The sequence below is a fragment of the Lepidothrix coronata genome, unplaced genomic scaffold (assembly GCF_001604755.1).
Source record: "Lepidothrix coronata isolate B3197 unplaced genomic scaffold, Lepidothrix_coronata-1.0 Scaffold53, whole genome shotgun sequence".
Classification (NCBI taxonomy): Eukaryota; Metazoa; Chordata; class Aves; order Passeriformes; family Pipridae; genus Lepidothrix; species Lepidothrix coronata.
This window is the reverse complement of record NW_016690233.1, coordinates 896,653-906,699: the sequence shown is the minus strand read 5'-3', so window position 1 is coordinate 906,699 and position 10,047 is coordinate 896,653. Positions and strand designations below refer to the sequence as shown.

At 38.0% G+C, this 10,047-nt stretch overlaps 1 long non-coding RNA gene across 3 annotated transcripts in view; it reads left to right on the top strand.

Annotated features, from left to right (window-relative positions):
• The first annotated feature begins 2,273 nt into the window (after positions 1-2,273).
• Positions 2,274-10,047, top strand: part of LOC108497887 — a 10,811-nt gene continuing 3,037 nt past the window's right edge. Inside the window, exons 1-4 of one of the 3 annotated variants that reach the window (XR_001874995.1) lie at positions 2,274-2,455; positions 3,886-3,954; positions 4,487-4,517; positions 8,387-8,479. This is a non-coding gene — a long non-coding RNA (uncharacterized LOC108497887). Of the gene's footprint in view, positions 2,456-3,885; positions 3,955-4,486; positions 4,518-8,273; positions 8,480-10,047 lie in introns of all 3 variants that reach the window. The other 2 variants (XR_001874993.1, XR_001874994.1) reach the window with 2 other exon arrangements.

The window sequence follows — 10,047 nt, the reverse complement described above, 5'->3', positions numbered from 1 at the left end:
CCTGACCAGTGGTATTCCTGTATCTGTCCCAGGACATAGGAGGACCCTAGTACCAAGGAGCATCCTAAAATTAACCATCCGAATTCATATTATTATCTAGATTATTGTTTCATGTTTCTATAAATAGCTATTAGTCCAAAGCCAAACCTACATAAACCCAATAAGAAGGATAACAGAATCTTTTCATTCCTAAGTGCTATATTTAATTATAAATGTTCTGGGAAGTTTTTTGACTGGTATACTGGATTTCCATGTCTATCATATTTTGGCTAGATTGTTTCAAACCCAGTATTACAGCCAAATAGTCTTCCTCTCTATGTTTGAGAAAGATCTTAGACTTCTTTTACGTGAGGATAAAGGGTGTTTTAGACTGCTTACTTGCCTGTATGATCCTGGGCTTTGTCAAGCTGTCTCAGAAAAGACAGCTCTTCTGTAAGAAGTAAAAAAAGTGTGTTTTCCCCAGCACAAGTCTGCTGTTCACTGAAGACAATAAAGCCCTCTCTGTGCAGCCTTAGGGTCATACGGAAGCACCTATTTCTTACCTCCACCTCCTTCACCTTGGTAGGGAGGGCTAATTAACTACCAAGATGTGGCTCTGCCTCAGTTCTTCAAGAAGGCTGTGTTGAAGTCTGGCCAGCAGATCTCACTGTCTTGGGCACTGGGGTGTGCTCTGCATCTCCTGCTGTGCCAAGTAACTTCTGTGTCATCACAGGCTAGTACAGGTTTGCATTGTTCCCCCTTTGATGAAAAAGAACCAAAAAAACCCAGCTTATATCTTCATAAAACTAGCATAAGGGAGTAGCTAAGCAGGCTGGTTAACTCCCAGGCTAGTTAACTCTTGTGTGACCAAACAACTCTTTACTAATAATTATTCCAGACAAAGGAACTTCATAGCATAGTAATAACAGCAAATGAAGATATCCGAAAGAAGCAATGGTACCAAGTGCAGTTTACTCCAAAAGATGAAATGAGCAGTATGGTCTCCACAAGGACATACTTCCAGGGGATTGTGAGCAGCACTGAGACCCATGCAGGGAGTGAGCAGCAAAACCACCCTTGGTTGGAGTAATGCCAGCAAATAGAGGTCACATCTCAGCAGCATGGACTCAGGTATATGAAATGAGATGTTCAGTTTTGACATTTTGGTCACAGAAACAGTTAATTTAAGTGAACATGCTCAAAATGTTTGAGCATGAAATGTTTGAAGAAAGTAGAGGAAAGAGGTAACAAATGAGAGCTTCCAACTGGGGTGGTTGTGCCTGTTGTGAGGACAGAAATTACCACACAGCACCTCTAGATAAAATGCTGAGAGGACTCCAGAACAGGACTGTGGTACAGGCAATGTTGAAGGGGTGCATCAGGTCAGTTGTGTTCTACCAGATTCAGTGCTGGAATACTGTGCTTGTAGCCTATAAAAGTCACTATTCTCTCTCACTATTTACCTCACAAAGTGAAAAAGAGCAATAAAAAGCAACTATCAATTTTTCTGTCTCTGAAGATTGCCTCTGGTGGAGCAATTCTAGGGCTTTGCCTAGATGTCTAAAGATGATCTGACTGAAATTAAGGTTGAAGTAGTTTTCTAGCAACAGGATAAATAGAGAGTATAAATAAAAAATCTCATTTATGTGCACAAAAAGGAATGTTACATATTTGCACTTTCTTCACTGTAGAACTTGTAGTTTTTGAGACTTAATTTTTTAAAATTATTTTAATATTTGTTATTTTTATATATTTTTTTTTACATTTTCCAAGTAAGTTATATTTCATTCATATATTCACCTAAACTTAATTGGTGGGGAAAGGTAAACTTTTCATGAAAATGATGGAAAGCTTTTCACCAGGCAATAAGATTTCTGTTGTTTTTAACAGATTTCAAATTAAGCTTATTATACTTTAATTTATATAACAATAAAAATATTTATTGTTTGTTCAACTTTAACAAAATACTGAGTGTATCAAGGTTGATTGATTTTTTTTTCCTTTTTTGAGACCATCCTGCAGTCAAGTATTATTTTCCCGAAAGCCAGTTTCTTTAAATTTCACCATGCTTTCTATCACATCTAGGAATATTTCAATGTATTCTCCTAAGAAACTTTGTCAAACAATGTTTCTGACAATTTTCCATTTGAGTATACATATTTAGGCTTTAGCTTCTCAACAGCAAATTGTGATAGTTTTCACTCTAGGCCTTCCTGGAGACCAGCTTGCCACAGGAAGGAACTAGAAAGATGACCCAGGAAGTATTCCATGCTATTCCTTTACGTAACCTGAGGTATAAATAAGCCGACCGGAGAGATCTTAGCTCTCTTCTCTTCCGGCGAGGTTTGAGAACAGTAGATCTGTATGTGGTCTTGCTTATCTGAAGTTGAGGCCTGTAGTGACTGCTGTTGTCTGCCACACGTGAGGGGAGAGTGCTGGGCCACATCCAGCCGTCCTACTTCTCTCAAGGGAAGTGGTGAGATTTTGCCAGTTCTTTATTTTGCTGGTTACCGGGTTTTTAGATTGCGTATACCTGTTTTGTTTCTGTCCCTTTTCGTCCTGTTTTGTCTTTTTTCCCTTCTCCCTTCCCCTCTTCCCTTTTAAGAAGCTATTTAAGGTTTCTGGGGTTATAGGTATATAGTATTCTCACTGTATATATCTGTTTTATATGTAAAATATATTTTTGCTATAGCTTTGGCTGTTTGGGTTTTTTTTCTCCCCTTTCTGGGAAGCAAGGCTCTGTTGTTGAGTTTTGGAGACTTGGTGGGAAGCCAGCTCCAAACTTGCACACAAATTTATCTTATTCTCCTTCAGTCTTTGATTTCTTCTACACAGATATATTGAAATTATTTTTCTCGATGCAACCTATCAACTCTTAACTCCTATTTTTTCTACCTACCCAATTCTTTCTCTTTGTCTGGTTTTGAGCAGGTAAGATGCAGGATGGGCAGAAGACTTTTGGGTCAATTTTCTCACCCTCTGCTCTCTCTGAGCGTTAGCAGAACTAATTCTCATATGTCTACCATGAGCAAATGAACATCTCCTTAGCTATGCTCTCTCACTTGCACTCTAATAGGAGCGGTTTCATAATGCATGAATGATTCAATATTAACTGGTCTAGAAGCTGACTGTAGTCTCAGTTCTCATGGCACAACTTTTGACAGAACAGTTGCTATTAGACCCCACATTCACAGAGACTGTGTTGCTGTGGTTTTGGGTACCCTCATTGCAGAGGAATTTGGACTGGATGATCTTTAAAGATCCCCTCCAACTCAAACCATTTTATAATTCAATGATAATGTTGATTCATCTGAAACATCTACTGTTCTGGACAGAAGAGTCACATAAAATCATGTTACTCAGTTATTTTCTGCTACTCCAGATCTAAACAATGAAGCTGCCTCCAAATGGTTCTAGTATTCCTAAGGGCAGGCCAATGATTTTGACTTTAGGGCTGCGGTTTTTTTAAAAAGACTAAGGCTTTAAGTATTCTCACAACCAGAAAAGCTTTTGAATGTGCTCATGAAGAAAAGGAACACAAGGCCCCAGATACTTCTTAGGACAATATTTGAGATCACAATGTGTGTCTGCTAAACTGCCTGCCTTCAGTATCAGATCTCAACAACAGAAACAGGAGATCTAAATATCTCACTAATAGAAACAGGAGTGCATGCAAAGGCAGATAGTGCATATTTAAAACACCTAGACAGTGCTCCCAGTGAAGTCATTCCAACACGTGCTCAGATATGGAACATTAAAACATCATTGGCAGATCCAAATGATTTTATCTTGGCCTTGAAGGTTCTTTTCCTTCACATCCCTAAGCAACTACAATGTTTTGAGAGCTCCAAAACTGAGCAAATAGAGAGATTAACCAAGGTTTTTTTTACTCCTCTGCCTTCCCAGATATGCCAGGCTGGGTATATGCCCATGTGTGAGAGGCTACCAGCGCCCATGTATCCATGAGGGACTGAGGTGAGTGGCACAGGCATTGGTTGGTGCTCTCTGCTATGAGACAATCTGCACAACAGTGAAAATACTGAGTTATGGCTTCTCAAACACCACCTCACATGTCCTGTTCCTGTTCCTGTGCAGAGAAGGTAGCCATTTCTTTAAGAGGAGAAGTTAAGAACACCCTTATGAACTTCATTGAATATCTCACAAGCCATGAATGACCTGCAATTTTTCTAAGGAAATCATTAACTTTTTCAACACACCTGTCTGAGAAAGAACAATTTAGAAATAAACTGATCATTTATTTCTATGTTTTGAAATGATGAATTTGACTAAAAAGGGTTTGAAATCTTTTTGGCACTCAAACAGTAGAAAATTTGTTAGAAAAAAAAACAATTTTTGTAAACCTTCCCAGTCAATGGCTCATGATAAAATTCACATTGCTTTTTAATCTTATTTATTTTTTTACTATCCTCTTTTCAGTTATCTTTAGGCTTAATTTTGCTCTTTTTTATTGTCCATTTTCATAACGAATGTTATTTCATCTTCATAGGCAAGGTTTTATGATATCCTGACTCTTATTGGTGAGTAAATAGTATGGTTATGTCACTGTTGAATTAATTATTTTTTCTTGATATTGAAGTAATGAATGAAAATTTGGAGCACAAATGAGAGGGAATCAATGTGGGGAAAGAATGCCACCAGAAAAATGTTTAGTCACCATGAGACCCTGAAGTATTTTCCATGAAGTGTGATTATACAAATGCAAGGCAATGAAATGGGGTTTGTTTGTACCGAAAAAAGATATTACCAGAATCATGATAAAGATGGGATCACCTCCTGAGACATTCCCCAATGGGAAGAAAAAGTGACAAGACATGCTAAAAATGTGAAATGTTATGTGAAATGGAGTTATTCTCTCATAGACCATTACTCAAGAAACATTAAAACTGTTTCCTTGTACAGATCATTCATCGTTTAGGTAACAAAGTGCAGGAGTACTCTAATAGCAAAAGCCTGATATAGCCATTAATAGTGATTAGGGAGAGGTGGTACTCTTAGGGTCCTGTAATCTGCGGTGAAAATGTCATCAGTTACAGTGTAAAGCAGCCTTGGAAGAACTTTGATATTTGGCCTAGTGATCATGGCTGATAAAAGTTCTGGTTTGTGAAAGTCATTGCTGAATGTAAGCGTGAATGTACTGTTCAGAAATGTTATCATAACACAGTCTTAGCAACTGTCTTGTTTTAAGATGTACAATCAGAAAGACATTTTTCTTTTATATGAATTTCAGGTCATTTAAGTACCTTAAAAATCCTCATTCCTAAACTGTGAAATGTATTTAATCCATTGTCTTGTATAGTTTCATCTTTATCTGATTTTCAAACTCTGCAAAGCTCCAAAATTCTTGGCAGTAAAGAGTTTTCTTAGTGAGTGACAAGAGTGAAAACTTCCATTTTTTTTAAAATCATCACTATGTCAGTTAAACAAACAAATGTTTTCTCAGCATTTTCTAAAGATGAACTCCTACAACGTCTTTCTTCATTGGGCCATGTACTTTCATAGATTTCCACCAAAATCAGAGGGGTTCAGTGATCTGAGCTGGTATCATACACTGCAGATTCAACACCTTCCTCAGGCAATGTTACCGCTGATCTTGTTCTTGCTACCACAATTTTTCAAAGAGAGCAATGAATGAAGTTGTTCAACAGAGGCTAAAGATGAAAATAAAGAAGGTCTAATTAGACACATTTTCACAGGATAATGTGAACATTGCAAGTTTATTTGGGAAATGTCATAATATAGGATTATTAAAAAATAAGACCTCTAGTTTAGGAAGTCCCAAAGCTTCAGATTGCTCAAATCTGGATGCCAACACTAGCTTTGCTTTTGCTATTTCTGTTCTGTGACCTGTTGTTGGAGCAGGAGACTTGCTTAGATGCATCTTTGGTTTGAGCCAATACAAATGTCCTAATGTATTTACATCTTCTTCTTCTTCCTAGAATGGGCATGGTAGAGATACAGAGCGCTAGTCAAAAAATAAAAATAAAGTTTTACTTTTCAAGACTGTCATCCAAGACAAGGGACAGATGGAAAGAGGCAGGTGGAATTCCTGACCAAAATTCCCATTACTTTCCATTCCCAGTGTTCTGTTACTCAAAATAATAAAAAACTCCAAGTAAGTTCCTTTTCCTCTGTATCACCACTGTGCATTTCTGAAGGCCTGAAGGAAGACCCTTTCAAAGCCTTGCATGCATTGGTGCATATTCTCTGTTATGTGGGCTCAAAAAAACTTGGTGTGACAGCTGCCAGCGTGGGAACCAGGGACAAAGCTGTGTCTCTAGTAAAGAGTGTGACTTAATGCACTAATAAAGAATCTTGAGAAAATTAAAAATTAAGAAATCCAAAGCAACAGAAGAGGAAACAGGTGATATAACAATCAAAAACAAAAAAAAAGAAAGGTGAGAAGAAAGGGTTAATGTGTCAAAGTCTTCATTGGACTAAGGGATTGTTCCTGCCCTTACCCACTTTCTTTCCCAGAGTGGCTTGTGATGAGACTTACCTGTCCCCTCCAATGAGCTCCCTGTGTGTCACATGGAGATTAGATTACTCCTTCACTCAGCAACCTCATCCAGGCAGCTGCCATGGCCCACTACCCGTAAAAAAAGCCCTATTTTCACTCTTGCTAGTGATGTTTCCCACGCTGGAGAGTAGCAGAGAAAGTGAGGAGTAAAAAACTACTTGGAGTGTCTCTTTGGAGACAGTGGGCTGTGTACAATGGTACATGGGCAAGAGAGACTCCTCTGTTACCTTCCTGGGCTCAGGAAAGCTAAAAGATGTGTGGGAGAGCAATTCAGAAATATCCTCACCTTCAGTAATCAAGGATCCCACTCCCACAGCCACAGAGGAAACTCTGCAGGGAGTTGCTGTACTTACCATCTGCATGCTCCACATGCAGCTTTCAAACCTCTGCCACCTCCTCCTCAAGTCCACAGTAGGTTTGCTAGACTTAACTCTGTGTACAAAGTGTACTTCTTTTTCTGGTTCCTCTTCCAAATATCTTCATTAGTGGGATAAGAATCATCTCATTCTAACTTGCTCTTTCCAAATTTGAAATGCTACTTCAGCTGTATTTTATTCATACTGAAATAAAGTTTATGTTTTTTCAAAAGGAAAAATACATCAGCTCTAGCCACCTACTGAGCTGCCATATTTCATGCCTAGAGGATTCATCAAGCACCTGGTGATTTTTCAGAAAGACAAGGAAGCCTACTTGTATTTTCATCAGTTTTGAGTGAAAAAAATCCCAACCATAAACAGTTGAAAATCTGAGTCCCAAGAAACAAAAAAGCCTCAAACTATGAGAGTTTTAAAAATCTATGTTTCTTTAAGATACTGGTTTTAGACTCCTAAAGAAATTTTTAAGACAAATTCCAAACATTTCTCCTCACTCTAAAGGCAAGACATTGCAAACTATTTCATCGCCTTAGTAAATTCACAGATGCTTTTGTTTGTGTTTTTAATGTTACTACTTAACATTACGTGAACTTCATGTGATTCACATGAACTTCCAGGAAGCAGGTTTACACCTACTTCACTTAGCAAGAGGAAAGAAACTGAATAAAACCCATCTTGCTTTACCTCATTCCTTCAGGTTTACAGCCAGGATATTATGCAGCTTTGTGGTCTCCAAGCTGTAGTGAAATTCAGAGGTAAAACCCACCAGCTATATCCAAGGAGACTTTTGGGAGCATCTTCAGCTCCTGTGGGAGCTGTTCTGTCCCATTAAGCAGGATGCTTCAGCAGAGCTTCCATTCTCACCCCAAAGCTGTCCAAGTCTTCATACTTCAGTACCTGTTACAGGAGGGTTTTGTGCATGTAAAGATATGTAATATCTGCAAGCATATTGTTAGTTCATTTTTACTTCAGTATTTCCTACAAGTTAAGCTTCACATTATTACTCACTAACTCATCAGTAAACTGATGCCTGATCAATTTACTGGAGGTGGGTAGGCTAGGTAATTTGTGAGAAAAATGGAGTCACCTCTTTTTTAAATGACTTCAAGTAATTAATGCCCACTGGAATATCCACTGCATCTCTAGGTAGTGGTTCTGGTGGTAAGGAATCCTCCTTGTTAAAGATGTATATCTCATTTCCCCTCTAAATGCATTTGCTACAGCACCTAGCTATTTGAATGCGTTATGTTCGTATGGACAAGACTAAAACCCTCACAACTCTTTGTCCCCTTTTGCCCATTAAGATATTAGGAGATAGGCCTTAGTCACTGTTTCTTTTCCTTCCTTGATAACTAACGTTCTTCAGTTGCTCTCTAATGCAGCTCAATGTCAAAAAGTCAAGGCAGCAGAAATGGCTCTGAGTTGCCAGGAGTCATTTTCCCCTCAGGCCAAGGAAGGGAATAGGTCTATCATGTGTTGTCTAATGGCTGTGCAGGTCTGTTCATTACACCAGGAAGATCAGTACTGCAGTGCTGCCCTCGGTTCTGGAGTTCCATATCTGGAAAAGATGGGATGGATCACGAAGTGAGTAAGTGCTTGGGATTCTAAAGATATACCTGCAGTATTACATTTTCACATATTATGATCTTAAATTATAAGAAGGGTAAGAAATTATTTTATTGTAGTATAGAAGGAAAAGTATTAAGGAAAAAGTTAATTGATAGTGGTGTTAACTTTTTTCCTTTTCCCCGATGTGCAAAGAAATAACAAGAACCGGCATCTTAGAGCTGAAGTCATACACATTAAACCTTGAAATCAGATGTAATTTCCTAGTAATGAAGTTAATTTCCAGTTGGAGAGATTACATAGAGAAGAGATACATTTTCCATTGCATTGGAGTCTTTTAAATGAGATTAGACGTCTTGAACACAAAATTCTTTCATTTGGCTTCCGGGAAAAATATACATGCATAGATTACATATAAAGGAAACTAGATAAGGTATTTAGAACAACAGCTTCTGGTCTCAGAGTTGATAAGTACAAATAAATCATTCCATTCCACTTACAATTTTTTTAAGAGGATGGCAGAAACACAGCAAAGGCTGTGACACTGGAAGCAACATCCAAAAGGTTGCCAGGCAGTGTGGAGGAAGCAGTGCTTGCACCTATTAAGCTTTCTTAAATTTATCCCTAGTTCAGATTTCAGTGGTGTTGGAAATAGCTATATAACAAAAATTGGTATTGACTTCAGTGCCTGTGATACCATATTAGAATGAACTACTTTTTAAAGACAAATACGGTAATCCTTTACAATTTGTTTTCCTTGCTATAACTTCAGATGATACACTTAAATTACTTTAATTGCTCAGCTGTGAATTCACACACTTTATTATGTTAAATTTTTCATTTAAAATTTATAACTCTTTTAGAAAAATTACTGCGTTCTTGATGCCTGTCTTTTACCTGACATTGCTGATACATATTCTCAATTTTGTAAGGCTTTTTTTTGTCTGGATTGGTTTATTTTTCTCAATTACATCTTATTGTGGGCATTCAGTAAGAGCAGGCTGTGAAAATTTTTGTAGCAGGTCTGCTAAGTTTACTTTCAAATAAATTAGTTATAGAACGAACTGTGCAGTAGTGCAGTCCTCTGTACTTAGAACCGATCTATGAAAGCAGTGAAGTCAAATTTAATTGCTGTTTATGAAGAAAACTGATCTGTGCTCTTTCAGGGGTCTGAATTCCAGGGCTGCCTTAGTAGTCAGTTTGTTTGCCCATGTGCCACAGAACTGTAATATCTCTTTTACAAGTCCATTTTCCTCCTCAGCTAGTGTCAGAGAGATGGAAGTCTCCAGTCCTTCTTGCTTCCCAGTGATTCCTAAATAGCAATGCACTGTGTAAGAAAAAACAATTTTGTGTCTCAGTTACCTAAATTTCATTGCAAGCTGTCTGAAAGGTTTTTAATTTCCTCCCTTCCTCCTCCTTGCTGAAAAGCATACTGTGGTAATATGCTGTGTACGTTCTACAAGTTAAAGTTTCCTACCGCTTCGTTTCTTTTGCCCCTTGAAAATCAGCCATACCATCTTTGGCAGAACCATCTGTCTGCAAAGTAAAACATTTACAGCAAACCCTCAATTTTCAAAATACTGTGCAGCC